This window comes from Chinchilla lanigera, unplaced genomic scaffold (genome assembly GCF_000276665.1).
Source record: "Chinchilla lanigera isolate Chin_1 unplaced genomic scaffold, ChiLan1.0 scaffold00034, whole genome shotgun sequence".
In the NCBI taxonomy this organism is placed as follows: Eukaryota; Metazoa; Chordata; class Mammalia; order Rodentia; family Chinchillidae; genus Chinchilla; species Chinchilla lanigera.
In genome coordinates, this window is record NW_004955435.1 from 18,115,099 (window position 1) to 18,132,673 (window position 17,575).

The 17,575-nt window shown below is 37.2% G+C and overlaps 2 pseudogenes; one reads left to right on the forward strand and one right to left on the reverse strand.

Annotated features, from left to right (window-relative positions):
- Window positions 1-917: 917 nt before the first annotated feature.
- LOC102003061 lies at window positions 918-3,760 on the reverse strand (annotated as a pseudogene).
- A 7,875-nt stretch (window positions 3,761-11,635) lies between these two features.
- LOC102003373 overlaps window positions 11,636-17,575 on the forward strand; it is an 8,808-nt pseudogene continuing 2,868 nt past the window's right edge.

The window sequence follows — 17,575 nt, forward strand, 5'->3', positions numbered from 1 at the left end:
CCCCGCCCTCCATGTATTATTAAACAGACTACGTCATGAGCCATAACAGTCCCAGCAGCCTACCTTTCTGAGCTTACACCCACTGAAGCATGTACTCACCCTTCGGGTCACAGTACTGATTCTACAGTGGTGACCCTTATACACAGGCATAAGGCCTCAGAAAAGAGCTCTGGAGTTTTTTTTTTTTTTTTTGTATCTTAGCCAAGTCTGGCTCTACCTGCTCTCATCATGGGCTTTTTTTGTTCATGATAAAGGCTCAGGTGTTGCTGGCACACCTTTATATTTCCCCCTTTATTTGTGTTGGGAGCCGCTGGAGCTGAATATTGGTGAGGGCAGGACAAAGCCAGAGTGCCTCAGGCAGTCAAGCTACCTCAGTATTGAAAAAAGCATCCTGCCAGGACAGTTACAGTCCTTAGTCACTAGGCAACATTATCTCTCCTGATACTGACTTTGTAAGAGTATAAAATAAACGCCTCTACTGTTGAAGTCAGTGCTCTTGCCCATTAGGTAAGAGGTAACTCCACCTGACCAGCTCTTGTCTCTTGTCCTTATTTTCCTCATACCCACCGCTGTTTCTCTCTGGGGTACAACGAGAGACCAAAGAGGTTCCCTACAGCTTTGCATATGGATGTGAGTCAGAGCAAAAATATTCACCTTGAAATCATAGTAGTCCCAGGGGACCACAGAGAAGCAGCCCAGGGCACTCAGCTGGCAGCTCATGCATGTCATTTTTTTTTGTCTTTTTTTTTTAAATTATGCGTTTTAATTTTAAAATCACTTAGGAATATTACTATACAAACTAGGAGTTAAAGCATTACAGTCGTAACAATGACGAAGCTGTTTATCCTATAAATGTCATACACCTACTCTCTGCATTGAGCAGCAGGTCACAGCCAGCAACACTGTAGCCTCATGTTTCACATCAGTGGAGGAACTTCAGGGTTATCCTCAAAGTCTGCATTTGATCTTAGCCAAAAGGCCGAGATGTGGTATCTTCAAAGTCAGGTCTTCCTCATTTGGTGCAATTTGGGGTTCAGATCCCAGTCTTCTGGATGTGTGTTTCTTCTCTTGAACTATGGATGTCACATTGGGGAATGAATACTTGCTAGGATCTACTTCTAGTTTCCCAAGTTGCTTTCTGGTTGGTGTCTGCTTTTGCTGCCATCTGAGGGGGTCTTCATAAACTTGGTTGTTTGTCTGCTAGCTGTGATTACTTCTTTTACCTTGGGCATGTAAATCACCAGATGTCCTGTCCTCTGCAGTCTTTTAGCAGAGCTGCTGTCAGGCTTAACTTCTGCAGGAAGGACGAGCTGAAAGGGCTTTCCTTTCACTATTACTGGTACATACATGGGCTGCATATCCACTTCAGTTAAAGATGTATCCATATACCTGTAGACAGCCAGGTCCAAGATGATCTGGTTATGGTTTTCATCATCTTTCAAAAGGAAGTCAAGCTTGGGCTCATTGACATTCAGGGTCTTGCCCAATTCAGTGACCAAAGTCCGTGGGGCTTCACTTCCTTCTTCCTTTCATGTAATTTTTCTTGTTCTTTCCAATGCTTTTCCATATGTCTAAGAGTTTCCTATCTAGATTCAAGAGTAAACAAAGAGGGCTTGTTCTAGACTTCCAGGCCAGGGGCTGGGGATTTAGCTCAGCGACACAGCACCTGCCTGGCAAGTACAATGTCATGAGTTGGATTCCCAGTACAGGAAAAAAACAAAACCAGAATTCCAGGTCATCTTCACTTCCAGTTAATTTCTTTGTGTTGTGTGCTTCTTCCTGTATTGCTGGTGCCTGGATGTGGTCTTTGCTCTCTGAAGAAGGTGAGAGTGCCACACGGATGTCTGCGGAGGGACTCCCACGGAAGCCGGGGTTGTTCCTCTTCTGCTTGTCTGCATTTTTACACTCTTCCGCAAGCTTCCTCAGAGCCTCCTCTTTCTCTCTGGCTCTTCTGAGGTGGTAAGCTTCTTCCTGCTCTCTGATTTGCTCTTCAGCTACTGGATAGCTCTGCAGTGCCTGAATCCTTTCTGAACGATCTTTTCTTTACCATCCAGCCACGCTGACTGCTGGAGTGTGGCCAACACAAAGTGCCTGTAGCCACTGAAGCGGCGCATGGGTTTCCCGTGAGAAAGAGCTCCTTCAGATGGATATCGTGTGTCAAGGTTTTAATGCTGCTCTGCTCTCCAGTGAAATTCATGGTCAAATCAAGTTTTGTCAGCATTTCACAGCCTTCCAAATGTTCAACACTTTCAGTGTTGTTTAGATCTAAATTCAAATATTCAAGTTTCTTGAGTTCACTTACATTTTCAATGTTTCCAATAAAGTTATTTTGAAGATAGAGAATTTTAAAATCCCAGCACCATTTGTCAATATGTTCTAGTCTTTCCATTCCTTGCTGATGCAAGGAAAGTTCCTCCAGGAAAAAAATTACACAGTCATTGTGTTCAGCGTTCCATCTAATGAGATCTTCTGTGATCCGGCCCACAGCACCTGTCCCGTTCACCGCTGCTCACTGGAAGCCAGGCTCCGGGGACTCAGTGCACCCTCTCTGGCTGCCCCTCCACACGTCCTTTTTTGTCTTTTTGAGACAGGGTCTCACTATGCAGTTCAGGCTGGGCTTGAGCTCACTTTGTAGCCCAGGCTGGTCTCAAACTCGCCATGGTCCTCCTGCCTCAGCCTCCCAAGTACTGGGATTACAGGTGTGCACCACTACTCCCAGCTCTTCTCATGCATGTCTTTATCTGTTTATTTGCAGGCTTTTTGTAGTTGGTAGGGTGTGTGTGGGGAGAGTTCTATTATTTTTTCTTGCTTCTGAAATCAGTTTTAACAACTGAAATGTTGCCAATCAGCCTAGGATTCTTTAGTTGGATTCAGATGGAAATCATGCATTGGCAAAGTGCAGCTCTGCTAGCAGTCCTGATGTCACAGATGATACAGGTAATGTTGGATACCAGCAGTTGACACCGCCAACTCTACTAGGTGCTGGGTCTCTGCTGCTGCTGGCCACCACCTTACGATGCCTGCTTGTACTGGGCACTATAGATCAGTTCTGCTGTCTCTGCTGCTGGTCTTCATCGGTAGAAAATTTTCTGTCATCTTATTTTAACTTCACACCGGTATTCTGTTCTATTGAACACCTTTTCCATGACACATATCCCCCCTTGGTTTCTTTGATAACTCTATTTTGGTTTTGTATTTTATCTTTTAAACTACTCAATCTATTTTGCAAGCTCACTCTCCAAGTAGCATTTAAATATCAGCATTCCTCAAGGCCATGTCCTACTAATTCCTCCTTTCTAGGTGTTCCTATATGTTTTATGGCTTTAAATACGATCAATACCCAGAATCCCGGACATTCCTGATTATTACCTCTACAATAATCTGTTTTCTAAATTCCAGCTTCAAATATCAAATTTTCTGATTGACATTCTAGATGTTTCACAAACATTATCTTAACATGTATAAAATTGAACTGCTTTTTGAGCTAAGTTGAACTAAAAATCTTTCTCTTTTATCCAAATAAACTTTATTTTGTTTTGTTTTGTTTTATTTTATTTTTGAGACAAGATCTTGCTATGTACTTCAGGGTGGATTTGAACTGACAGTGTAGCCCAGGCTGGCCTCCAACTTGTGGTGATCCTCCTGTGTCAGCCTCCTGAGTGTTGGGATTATAGGCCTGAAGCACCATGCCTGGCAGTAAACTTTAATACAACCCTTAGGTTAGAAACCTGGAAGTCACCTGTGATTCCTTACCTCCCATCACCCTTAGGGTGGCAAAAATTTTGAGCTGGCTCATCTAACATTCACCACAATAAACATCTGTGTTTATACTCTGGAAATGTAATAATCATTTTCTAGCCTTCTTGGTAGTGGAGTGGCATGTGATACAGTTTTAATCAAGAGTCAAAATTTAAAAATTAAATTCATTCAGAAAGTTACGGATAGAGGAGAATTATCTCAACTTAGTAAAGATCAGCTATAAAAATTCTGCAGTTAACATCACTGAATACCTTCTCCCAAGACTGGGAAAAAAGCCACTATAATTCAACAGGGTACTGGAAATTCTAGTCATGCAACAAATCAAGAAAAAGAAATAAAGGGTATGCAGACTGGAAAGGAAGAAATAAAACTATTTCTATTTGCTGGTGACATGATTGTTTACATTCCCAGGAATAAAAATAAAATCCATCTAATAACAAGCCAATTCAAGCCGAGCTTGGTGGCACATGCCTGCAATCCCAGCACTTAGGAGGCTGAGGCAGGAGGGTCATTGAAAGTTCGAGATCAGTCTGGGCTACAAAGTGAGCTCAAGGCCAGCATGAACAGCATAACGAGACCCTGTCTCAAAAAGACACAAACAAACAAACAAAAAACCCCAAAAGTCAATTCAATAAGTCTTCAGCGTCACATGTACAGGGCCCACCATTAAAAAGTAAACACAATTTCATGTGACATGATATACAGATTTCACCATGAATTCTTCCCAGTAATACACAGGACCTTGAAGAATTCTTCAAGAATATAGTAGTTACATAATCAGAAACTGGACTGAGACTGACCCTGGGCATCAAAAAGACAGGTGAATCATCAGGTCAGAGATTTGATCAGGAAAATTAGAGCTCAGGGGCAAAACCCTTTGTAACCTTACCTCCTTAGGGATGTTTTAAAAGGATGATCCGTCACCCAAGTACCCAACTACAGATTTTTTTTTTTTTGAGACAGTGTTTCGCTGTGTAGTTTAAGCTAACTTTGAACTCACTATGCAGCGCAGGCTGGCCTCAAACTCACGGCAATCATCCTGCCAAGGCCTCCCGAGTGCTGGGGTTACAGGCGTGAGCCACCACGCCTGGATCTCACAGACTTTGTTCTTGTAAGTGATAGTTTAAAAAGCCATAAGGAAGTTGTTTATATACCCTGTTCAGCTGTTTGCAGTTTGAATGAGTCCCCTATCACTACTAATTGAGTCTTGTCTCTGCTACTAATTAGCTATGAGAAATTTAACAAGTAGTAATATTTATTGTGTTTCCATTTTTTCCTTGCCAACAAAACAAAACAGACAGTTGGACTAAGGTATTTGTACAATCTAACATTTTATAAATTTATGAGTCTTTATTCATGCTTCTAATTGGTTTAACATCTTTTTCTGTAGCTGAGCAAAGATTTCTGTAGGCAATTCAATTCATCTTCAGCTTGGACTGTCCCAGCATCTGCGTTAAAGGAATGTCAATTAATGAGCCTTTTCCCCTTTCTGTGTATATTACACTTTAGTTTGTAGAAACCCAATATTTTGTAATGACAAATTCAATAAAGAAAACAAGATATTTATTAAGTGAATAATAAAGAACTCTGGGAGAGTGTGTCCTACAGGCCCCAATGACCTCTATCCCTGATGGCCTGGTTATGTTTTGATTTATGTCAGCTTGGAATTGCCCTTGTTTTGACCCAGGAGAGGATGGGGAAGTTTTCTCTGAGCTAGGGCTGAAGCATTGCTCTGCAGAGCGTCTGGAGCCAAAGCCTGTGTGGATACACAGGGAAAAGTCCTGTGTGCTCCAGTTGGATAGTTGAAGTAGTTGCTAAATCTACCTGTACTCATTCTGCGAGGAGAAGGACAGTCTATAGTAATATCACCTAATTGTGAGTGTTTTGTCTTCCTCAATATGAGAAAATTTTATAATTTTATGTTCTTTAAATGAAATATAATTGTTAACTTTGCTGGCAATTTACTTTAAACTACTACTAAATTGTAATCTACTAATATAAAAGGTATTTTTGAGTTCCTGAATTGCCACTATCACAATTTTTGCAAAGCCTAGTAATTGATTATTATTATTATGAGAGTCAAATTACAAAAGGTATTCCCCCCTTTTTAAAATTTCCCATTTAAATATAAGAAATGTGATTACATGAATAGGTTATCTAGTAACTAGGTTCTCCTCTAAAGAATGTTAAGGCAATTTTGGATTATATTTGGACTTTAGTTGACATTTGAATGTAATAGTGTAAGCTGTTTAATAATAATTTTACTGTTATATTTGATAAATGGACTATTGTTTAAAACCAAGAGCGTATCAATAATACAACACGTGATAAATGTGTATTCAGGGAGTAACATCTCAGCTAAAACTGCTATGATTATATAACTATGAAAATTACTTGAAACTATAGAAATATATATAAAATATACTTCTATATTTCTGAAATATATAAAATATTAATTTCATAGTTATTTATTTTCTAAATTTAGTCTATTTTCTTTTTCTGTCATCTTAAGCTATGAAAATTACTTGACAAATATTACTTGCTTTTTTCATTTAAAGCTACATATGGGTTCATGTATGTGAAATGTTTGAAAGAGGCAGATTTATACAGAGAGAAAGTAGATTAGTGATTGCTATGTGTTGCAGGGGGAATGGGCTGAGGAGTGACTGCTAATAGAGGTGGGATTTTTGGGTGATTAGAATGCTCTAGGGGCTGGGGATTTAGCTCAGCGGCAAAAAGTGCCTGCCTGGCAAGCGCAAGGTCGTGAGTTCGGTTCCTGGTACCGGAGAAAAACAAAACAAAAAAAAGAATGCTCTGGAATTAGATGGTAGTGGTGATAGTTCCAGACTAAACATTCTGAATTGTACATTTTACAAGTGTGTATTTTATAATGAGTAAATATTACCTCAATTGGCTGATATATAAAGCCACATGTAAAGATTTCACAGTATAAAATGCACTCCATATGTAAAACTGTACCCTTTTAAAGGAATAAACAAAAACTAATCTGTGTTGTTGTTGAAACATATTATTTTCATTTCCTTTGGTTCCTATAAATTTTGACCAAAGAACTTTTCCTCGAGAAGCCCTACGATGAAAAACCTTCTATAACTGTGTGTCATTCTTTTAGTAGAGGCTACTATGAAGCTAAAATGTTTTTCTTGTGAAAGTCTACTTTTCAGTTATATCAATTCATGTGATTCATTTATTAATAATCCAAGTAAATATTTTACAAGAGTTAAGGAAATGTGAAATTCTCCAACATGTAGATTTAGTTCTCAGGAATCAATGTTTTTGCTGTTAAAGCTCTAATAGGTAAAGTTTACTAAGCCGGGCGTGGTAGTAAGCACACCTCAGTAATCCCAGCCAGCCTGGGCTACAAAGTGAGTCCTAGGCCAGCCTGACCTGCGTAGCAAAACCCTTTCTCAAAAAAAAAAAAAAAAAAAAAAAAAAGATGAACTTTACTAAGAACAATTTTTGCTTAAGACATAGGAAGTGCAAATTCATTTATAGAATCAAGCATCTTTTTGGTAGGATAACATTATAATATGTTAAAAATACAGTTTTTGTACAATACATATTGTAAAATGGGAAGAAACTTCAAAAGGAAAGAGAAATTGGGATGGGGAAATGGAGAAAAGAAGGAAGGGAAAAGCAAAATATATTTATATACCTACATAACCATATATATAAAAGATAGTTAAGATAGTTATACTACTAATTTCTCTTAGTTCATTGAAAAGAAAGGTTTGTGCTAATATTGTTTGGATAATTAAATGCTAATATCTTGTACTCTGAGTAACTAATTTAAAGATAACAATACACAATGTATTAACTATTGTTACCCTTCTACTATCTTGTTTTGAAATTTTTATTTTTTTCTCTTTAAAATGAAAAGTTTTAATGAAAATTATATTTGTAAAGAAAAAACATAGATTCTGTTCATGTCAGGTTGATCCTCCTTATAAAAGTTTCTCTTTTAATAAATTACTTTGTTTTAAATAAATATTTACCGGGAAAGAAAACAGAATCATTCTAGACTCATCAAAACTTTTTTTTGTTTTCTTGATACAAGTTCTATAGCCCAGGGTGGCCTTGAATTTGAGGTGAACCTCCTGGCTCAGCCTCCCGAGTGCTGGAATTACAGGTGTGCGCCACCATGCCCAGCTTCACTGAAACTTTTTAATGGGATAAAAAGTTTTATTATGTACTTCTCTGTTACTAATAATTTATTTAAATGTTTAAAAACTAATTTTATGAACACTGTTTTGAAAGGGTTTATTTTACTGTGCACATATCATTCTTCTATTAAACAAAGTCTGAATAAAAATTTAATGAAAAATATTATGCAGAAAATAATACAAGTATTACTGTGAGCATATAAAAGATAATGTTTATTTTTTAAAGGTATCTTTTGTGTTTGTTTGTTTTTTTAGATATAATCTCACTATGTAGTTCAGATTGGCCTTGAATTTACTATATAGAACCAAGTTGGCCTTGAACTCATAGTGATCCTCCTGCATCAGCCTACTGAGTGCTGGGGTTACAGGTGTGTGCCACCATGCCTGGTTTTAAAAGCATCTTTTAAAATAGAGGTTTATTTATGTACATGTCGCATATATGCAATGGAGTATAACTGGAACTGTGTAAGCAATATTTTAGGGCATTTATTTACCAGTATTGGAAGGACTTGGTTTTAAAACACTGTTATGTATAATAGTGGCGTTATTACAAGGTACGTGTATATTTGTCAAGATACCACCATTTTTGTTTAATATACTGCCTCTACTTTGATCTATACTTTTAATTAAACTCTCTGTCAGCACAGTCTATATCTAAGCAGTACTTAATGCTTTTTAAGTACTTCCCAGATCTTTAATACTGTGTTGTATGAAATTTAATGGTAAGTGCAGCAATTTTAAAAGGACGGTAAACTGGGCATGGTGGCGCACACCTATAATCCCAGCACTTGGGAGGCTGAGGCAGGAGGATCACTGTAAAAGTTCGAGGCCATCCTGTACTACAAAGCGAGTTCAAGGTCAGCCTGAACTGCATAGCGAAACCTGTCTAAGAAAAACAGACAAACAAAAAAAGAGGGTAAATAATAACTTCAAATTTCCAATTCATTCATATTGTTCTAAGGTCTAACTAAAACTCAAGGAGAACTTTGGAAAGAACTAACTAGAAGTATTTCTAAATAGTAGCAGACAAATTAAGCCAATAGTATGCAGCATTCTGTTCACATGGACAAACAACTGATTTATAGTAGAAGAAAACTGAGAGTATGTATGTACTATTTGATGGGATTGACACCGGTCTTTACTTTTCAATAGGAAAGTGTTCTATTGAAAATATGGTTGCCAGGGATATAGCTCAGCGGAGCAGAGCCTGCCTGGCAAGAGGGAGGTCTTGAGTTTGATTCTCGGTACCAAAAAAAATAAAAATAAAAAGTAAAAGAATGAAAAAAAAGAAAAGAAAAGAAAATGTGCTTATAGGGAGGAACTTCTCTTATTTCAGCTGTTACATTCAATATATATTCTACAGCACTGCTGCTGTGCCAGCAGAGGACTGGGAGATCCAAGAGCTGTTAAAGAAACCTAGATACTACTAGAGGATGGAAGAGACAAATTTTAGAGGTCTTATTTGAATCATCTTCGTGGATGTGGAAATCTTAGCCATGAAGCTATCACTGTGTACTTGATTTTTCAATAATCTCAGAAGCTATCTCATAAGTTTGTCCTGCATCTTTTTGCATGATATGCAACCAATTTTAAAAATTGATTTATTGATTGATTGATTGTCTTTTTGAGACAGGACCTTGCTATGCTGTTCAGGCTGACCTTGAGTTCACTTTGTAGCCCGGACTGGTCTTGAACTAGCAACAATCCCCCTGCCTCAGCCTCCCAAGTGTTGGGATTACAGGCATGTGCCACCGTACCTGCCCTAAATTGGTTCTTTTAAGGGTGAAAAATAATCATTGTCTTCTAATGTTAATGGAGAGGATAAAGCTATAAAATGTAATGTACTGTAGGGCTGGGGATTTAGCTCAGCAGCACAGCGCCTGCCTGGCAAGTGCGAGGTTGTGAGTTTGATTCCCTGTACCAGAAAAAAGAAATGTAATGTACTGTAGAGTAATATTTATTTTCTTCAGTAACTTATAATTTCTTAAATTGTGATTTCTTGTTTAATTCTATTCTATGACGTATCTTTTCTGGAGTTATGTCCTATGAAATAACAAAAATAGGTTTCCTATAAGTGATAATTTAAATTTTGATAATTTTTCTTCATGATATCTTCCAATTTTTAGGCTTACTATTAAAAGTAAAATATTTTTAATAAGTAATAGAGCTGTGATGAGTTAAGTAGAACCAAAATAAATAATTTAATGTTTAACATATCACAGTGCCATTGATACAGGGGAAATATAACTCCCAACATACTAGATGTCAGATGTAGCAAGTTTGTGTCTCCCTAAGTCAAAGAACAAATTCCCAGCAACCATGGAGATTATGAGTAGTATGGCTGGGCATGGTGGCACACACCTGTAATCTCAGCACTTGGGAGGCTGAGGCAGGAGGATCCCCATGAGTTTGAGGCCAGCCTGGTATACGTAGTGAGTTCAAGGCAGCCTGAGCTACATAGTGAGACCTTGTCTCACAAACAAATAAAAAAGGAGTAGGAAAGATTTATTGAGAGATGATAGCTCCTGAGGGGGTCCTGAGGAGTCCCAATGGGTCCTCAGAAATCCCAAGTGGGTTGCCACTGAGGCCTTTTGTCAAAGGTATTTTATATGGCAAAGTCACAATGTAAATACAACATGGGTCAAACTGTAATCAACCTACAGGATTACGTACAAGAATAGCTGCTTAGCTAATATTGATCCAACAGGAAAATGAGTCATGTAGCAAGGATACATGGAAAGAACAAAGACATTTTTGGGAAGAGATGGGGCCAGATGATCTGGTCACCCACCTGGGTGACTGATGCCTATCTGGACTTACTGGACCAAGGAATTACCCCCACCTGGTCCAGGAATAATTCCAAGTTACTGTTCACGTATTAGGAAAGCTTGCAGGCTTGGCCATTTGCTTTCTTTAGATGCACCTCTGGCCACAATTCTGATGTCTTTGTTTTTCACTGACTTCCTTGAGAGTCCAGTCCCTCTCTGACTGTGTATTAATTTCCATCTAATTTAGCTGCCTATAATACTGTGACAAAGAATTTAGAAGATTAAAAATGCTATAAAAACTACTATTTTCCTACTATTAATTTCCTCCATATTCATGAAAAAGTCTAAGTTTTCTTTCTAATTCATCTTAATTTAGAACACAGGTCTGGGAATCACTAGAATAATAATTTTGGGAATCAGTTATTGTCAAGAATTGTCCTGGATTTTGATATACTAATTAAATTCCTCCAACAGCTCTGAAGGATTTTACCACCTCTCTTCTTCAAAGGAGGAAGCTAAGGTTTAGGGAGGTTTAATGAATAACACATAAGTAAGTGGTGAAAGCCATGTACGAGGCCTGATTTCAAATCTTAGTCCACTTTCAAAAGTTATAATGATTACTACAAAGATTTAGCATGCTATGCTTAAAGCACTGAGCAAAAAGATAATGCAAACATATTTTAAATTAAATAGTAAATAATTTAGTGTATAGAGATATGAAAAAGCAACATTTTCACAAAGTATAAATCTCATAGAAATTCTGCTAAATTTTTTATTTTTAGAAAACTTCAGTTTACTTTTATAAAATCATACTAATTTAACAATCATCCATTGAAATTATCTGCAAAATTTTATTTCCTTCAGGTTTTACTCTGCAATGTGCAGCACTGCCTGAAGTGAGTGAAGCAGTGCTAACCGGACCAGAGAATGGCATATACTTCTGTCACCACAGCGGATAGGTATGGTCTTGCTGAGCCCATGCAGTGCTATGGTATGTAATGAATAGAATAAATAGTAAGACATTTTGGGGGGTAGTTATGGTCAATTACAGAGACTTTCTTTAAAAAGAAATTATCAAATGACTTTCATCTATTTCCTATGAGAGAAAATAATAAATTTCAAAAACCAGTAATATATTGTAAAACAGAATGAATTTAAAGAGAAAATGCACAATAGTCTAAACTTTTATTTAATTTTTAAAAAGAAATTAACTTACAAACATGAAGTTTAGTGGTTGGCGAAAGCTTTTTTTTATGCAATTTAATCAATACAGTTCACAATATTCATACTTAAAATTTTTGTCTTAGTATGAGAGTCTTGCAAAATGGAAAGAGATAGAAAACAATGCAAATCAAATTTTTCTACCAAAAGACCAAGGAGATAATATAAATTGAATCTTACATACACTTTAAAAACCATTTATCATGTTTGCCATGCCAATGAAACATTAGCTAGTATTCTATAAAGGTTAAGAATAGCTAGGGTTTTTTCTTCTTTTCTTTTCTTTTTGACTATCATCTAAGAAAGGTCCTCCTTCCCTTTGTCTTTCTCCTTCTCCTCCTCCTCCTTCCTCTTTCTCTTTCAATCCTCCTCTCCTTCCCTTTTCCCTTCCCTTCTCTTCCTCCTCTTCTTCCCTTTCTTCCTCCTCCTCCTTTCCTTTCTTCTTTTTCTTTAAAGCTACATTATTTTACTGACAGCTTTTCTTCTTATATCAGATGATTTGGCATTTGTTCAACACCTACCATTAATTATAGTGGATGCTATAAGATTGTAAATTATGTGAATAAAAATTGTGCTTTTTATCAGTCTTGGTGGTAGAACTTTGAAGGTAAAAACAAGTTGATTTTGTTTAGACATCATATATTTTTATTTACAGATAATTATATCTAAACTATATGAGCAAGAATAGGCTTAATTAGCTGGGTGTGGTGGTGTACACATGTAATCTCAGCACTTGGAGACTGAGACAAGAGGATAGCTGAGAGTTCAAGGCCAGCCTGGGCTACATAGTGAGGCCTGTCTCAAAAAACAAACAACCTCCTACCAAAACAAGAATATTACAAAGTAGGTAAACTTATCTCCAGATAAGCAACATAATCAGAATGTAATTAATAATTTAAACCAGGCTACAAATAGCAAAGGAGGGTGTTAAGATATAGTAAATAAGGCTTTCAAATTAAATAACTAGTAAAATTGTGTTTTAGTTTTTCTTTTGTGAGGGTCAGATAATGCATTAATTCTTATTGCTCTTGACACTATTGAACTAAAAGCAGTGATATACAACAAGGAAAATGCAAGAAGATAAGGAAAATCTTCCATTCCAAGTTCTAGGAAATACTCCATTACTCTGGGGGACTGAATTGGTATATGAGCCATTGGCAACTATTGCCCTTTCTTCTAGCTTTAGCCCCTGCATGTCACTGGGCTGGTAGCATTTAAGAATCATGTATCATAGATTTGTTTATTATATCCCAACGTGCTGGACAGCATACCTCTGGGATATAATGGATATATTGAACTAACCATGTTTGTTGAGCATAAAACACTTTGAGGTTTGAAAGCCACTATGAAATTTTGACTTTTTATCATTTGTTCTTCTTTTGTTGATAAAACTAGACATTTGGCCAGAACAAGTCAATTATCGGCAGCACAACACTGATTTTCAAGAAACACCGTATTGTCATTATTCTACTGCTCAGTTTCCTCCAGCTTTGCAGTCCCAACATTTATCAAGTAATTTCAACACCTATAGCTTGAATCACAGTACAGTGATAATGGACAGTGTGCTTTGGGTTCATGTGAATTAAATAAACCCACTTTTGTGGTCACGCACGACGCACGATGGATACTGTAGAATGGAAGGGTCCAGACCAACTTGCTCTTCGCGAAAGAAAGGACAGGAAGAGGTCTGTGTGGTGTGCAGTGATAAAGCATCAGGATATCATTATAATGCACTTACTTGTGAAGGTTGTAAAGGTAAGGATCACATTAACACAAAACTGAAATTTCAGGGTCCATTGAGCAGTCAGGAAACCTTAGGTGTGTGAGGATACTCTTCTTAGCAAACCGTGGGAGGCAAAACCAGAGAGGACCATGACATGTTTAAAGGGATCAATTTGTGGGACTATAGACATGAAAGTGAAATGTAAGTTTAGGTTTAATTTTCAGTTTCCTCTCTCTCTGTCTCTCTCTCTCTCTCTCTCTCTGTCTCTCTCTGTCTCTGTCTCTGTCTCTGTTTCTCTCTCTCTCTCTCTCCCTCTCTCTGTCTCCATCTCTTGCTTTCTTTTTCATCCAGGGTCTCATTATGTAGTTCAGGTTAGCTTTCAGTTTACTATGTAGTCCATGCTGGCCTTGGACTCACAGGGATCCTCTTGCCTCAGCCTACCAAGTGCTGGCATTACAGATGTGCGCACCACACCTGGCTCTCCTTGTTTTGAGACAGGGACTCACTATGTAGTGCAGGCTGGCCTTGAACTCATTATGTAGCCCAGGCTGGCTTCAAATTCATAGCAATCTTCCTGCATCAGCCTCCCGCGTGCTGGGATTATAGATGTGCACTATTCTTCGAGCTTCTTCTCCTTTTTCTTCTTCTTCCGCCTCCTCTTTTTTGCTGTACTGGGGCAGTGAGCTGCATGCCCCCACAACCTTTCTCTCTAAGCTGCTAAATTGCCCAAGCTGGGCTTGAACTTTGATCCTCCTGCTTCAGCTTTCCGCGGTGCTGAGATTACAGGTGTGTGCCATCATTTCCAGTTGGACGTTAATTATTACATCTTTTTTTTAGTACCAGTTTTCTTTATTATGTCTTTTTATGTGGTTGATATAATTCATGCAGTTAGAAGGAATTTAAATTAAATAACTTATAAAGTTATATTTTTTGAAATTTCTTTTTGAAAACAGATTGAAAGTCTGAAGGTGCAGACCAATATTAACAATGGAATTTGCAGGGTCAGTTAATCCTTGATCTTGAACAGTTTTGAGGTTTTCGAAGCATACTTGCATTTTTAAAAATTCACAAATTCAGCGCTGGAGATAAGAGCCATGCATAAAGGTCTGGTTTTGATCTCCAGTGCTACTTCTTGCACTCCATTCACAATTTTTAGGACTGGATCTGGAAGTGATTAAGCCTACCTAGCAAGGAAAAATATATTTCTTAGAGGTTCAGAGTGAAATTTTACTATCAGAGTTTCACGATTCACCCTTGTAAAGAACAGCCAAATGAGGTAACAGTTTTGTAAATAGAATAGCCGGGCAAATATTTGTTTATTTTTGAAATGTAGGATCTTGCTATTAAAACTAGTTTGAATACTGAAGTGTAGTCCTAAAATCTTAAACTGAGCTTTCTACTTCCTTTTTTGAATCTAAAATATGAAGCTCCTACTCTTAAGTGTCTACTGAAAAAGATATGGAGGGCTTTATAAGGGCTTTATAAGGAGGAGCATCAACCAAGGTAATAAACTTTGCTGTTCAAAATGGAAGAAGAAAAAGCTAGTAGGAATTATTGCATAGAATAAAAATAAAGAAGAGCTGGGTGTGCTGGTGCATGCCTATAATCCCAGCACTTGGGAGGCTGAGGCAGGAGGATCGCTGTGAGTTTGAGGCCAGCTTGGGCTACATAGTGAGTTCAAGGCCAGCCTGAAGCCAGGGATGTAGCTCAGTGGCACAAGTGCCTACCTGGCAAGCACAAGGTCCTGAGTTTGATTCTTGGTACCACCTCCCCCCGACAAAAAAAGGCCAGGCTGAACTACATAGCAAGACCCTGTCTCAAATACAACCAAAACAAAGCACCCCCCAAAATAAACCCCAAAACTAGGAACAAACAAACAAATAATAAAGAAGAAAATAGCAGGAGGTTTAGGAAGTGAAAGAAAAAAAAATCCTTTCTCCCACCAATCATGGCTTCTCAATGTTTCAGACTATATAAACGAGCAACACTTTCCCATTTGGGAAGTGTCAAAGAGGGAAATGGGCAGAAGAGTGAGTTTGGAGGAATATTTTTAGTTTGTGGGTTGAAGTAGAAAACTAGAGGGAAAATGATTTTATTATAATCTCATTCTACAATTCCACATATTCTTTTAAAGGAACCTTGAGAGATGCTTCAAGGGATCTTTATAGTCTGTAAAACACAATTTAAAAGATGCTTTACGGTGATAAATTATAACCATACTAAAATAGTAAGGCTTTTTGACCTACAGTCTCACCATGCACTCTAGGCTGGCTTCAGACTGGTGGCAGTCCTCCTGCCTCAGCTTCCTAAGTGCTGGGATTACAAGCATGTGACACTATACATGCTCCATCATACTAAAACAGACTGTTTTCTTAGTGTGAAATAGCTATTCAGTCTAATTTCCAGATGTGATAATTGCAAGGAATAACCATGGAATAAAACATAGCAATTAGGAAAGGATTACTTAAGTTTCCAGGTAATTTCTTATTAAGGGAAAAACATTTTATTGAAATAACTTAGGTCAACTTGATTACTTTACTCCACTATGGAGTCATACATAATTAAAAATGACAAATAACTAAAATATGTATTTTAAAATCTAAAAAGTTATTATTATTAGGTTTTTTTCGTCGTAGCATCACCAAAAATGCAGGATATGATTGCAAGAATGGTGGTCATTGTGAAATAGACATGTACATGCGCAGAAAACGTCGAGAGTGCAGACTGAAAACGTGTGGGGCGGTAGGAATGTTGGCAGAATGTAAGTATATCTGTTTTTGGTTTTTTTTGGAGGGAGTTTTAAATTTTTCTTATTTTACTTTATGCATTATTCAAGTCATTCTGAACATTTACATGTTTGGAGTTAAGTTATTTTTCTAACAACTGACCAATTAAAATTGCTAATTACCAATCTAGATAATTATTTTCATAAACTTTGTTCTATACTATATTGCTCTATTTTTAGAAATACTTGTATTTTCTTCTTACTTAGAAATTCTTATATTTTAGCCAGGCATGGTGGTGCACACTTGTAATCTCAGCACTCAAGAGGCTGAGGCAAGAGGAGCACTGAGAGTTCGAAGACCAGCCTGGGCTACAAAGTGAGCTCAAGGCCAGCCTGAACAGCATAGTGAGACCCTGTCTCAAAAAGACAAAAAAAAAAAAAATTAAAAGAAATTCTTATATTTTAATGATACTTAATTTAAAGTTACATAATGTATAAAAACCCCAGAACTTTAAATTAGCATTTTCCAAAAGCATACACCTATCTAAGTATATAGAGCTTACCAACAACGAACACATGGGTGTTAAAACTCAACTTCATAAGCAGGAGACCACCTCGTCTTCTTGAGTCCCTTTTATATTCACTATACTTCTTGCTTAAATTAAATGTTATTTCATCCTTGGAGATGTGAGCATTATTTCCTGAATTCTGCCTATTATCTGTGGAGCAAAATCTCAGGTGATTTTTAATTTAATTTTTCTCTACAGAGTACTATCAGCATTTTTTTATGTCTAATCTAGCCTTATCCAAACTATTATTCTTTTATACTTATGTTATTATATTAGTTTTTTTTCCTGGATATTTCTCTATTCTCTCTACTTCAGTCTACCTTGAACTGTCATAATAATTTAATTGTAGACAGTCTCCTTTTCACTGTTACTTCATGTAACAGAGAGAGGAGAGTGTAAGCTCTCTAGTATCCCTATCGATCAGGACATTAATCCTGCATTAGAGCCCGCCCTCACAACTTCATCTAAACAGAATTACTTCCCAAAAGCTGTACTTCAAATACGCTCACTGAAGGGTACAGCTTTATTATATGAAGTCTGGGGACACAATTAAAGCCATATTAATTCCAGATAAATTATCTTTTAACCTATGCTTAAAAATTTGTGTGAAAGGGAACTTACATTTTTCT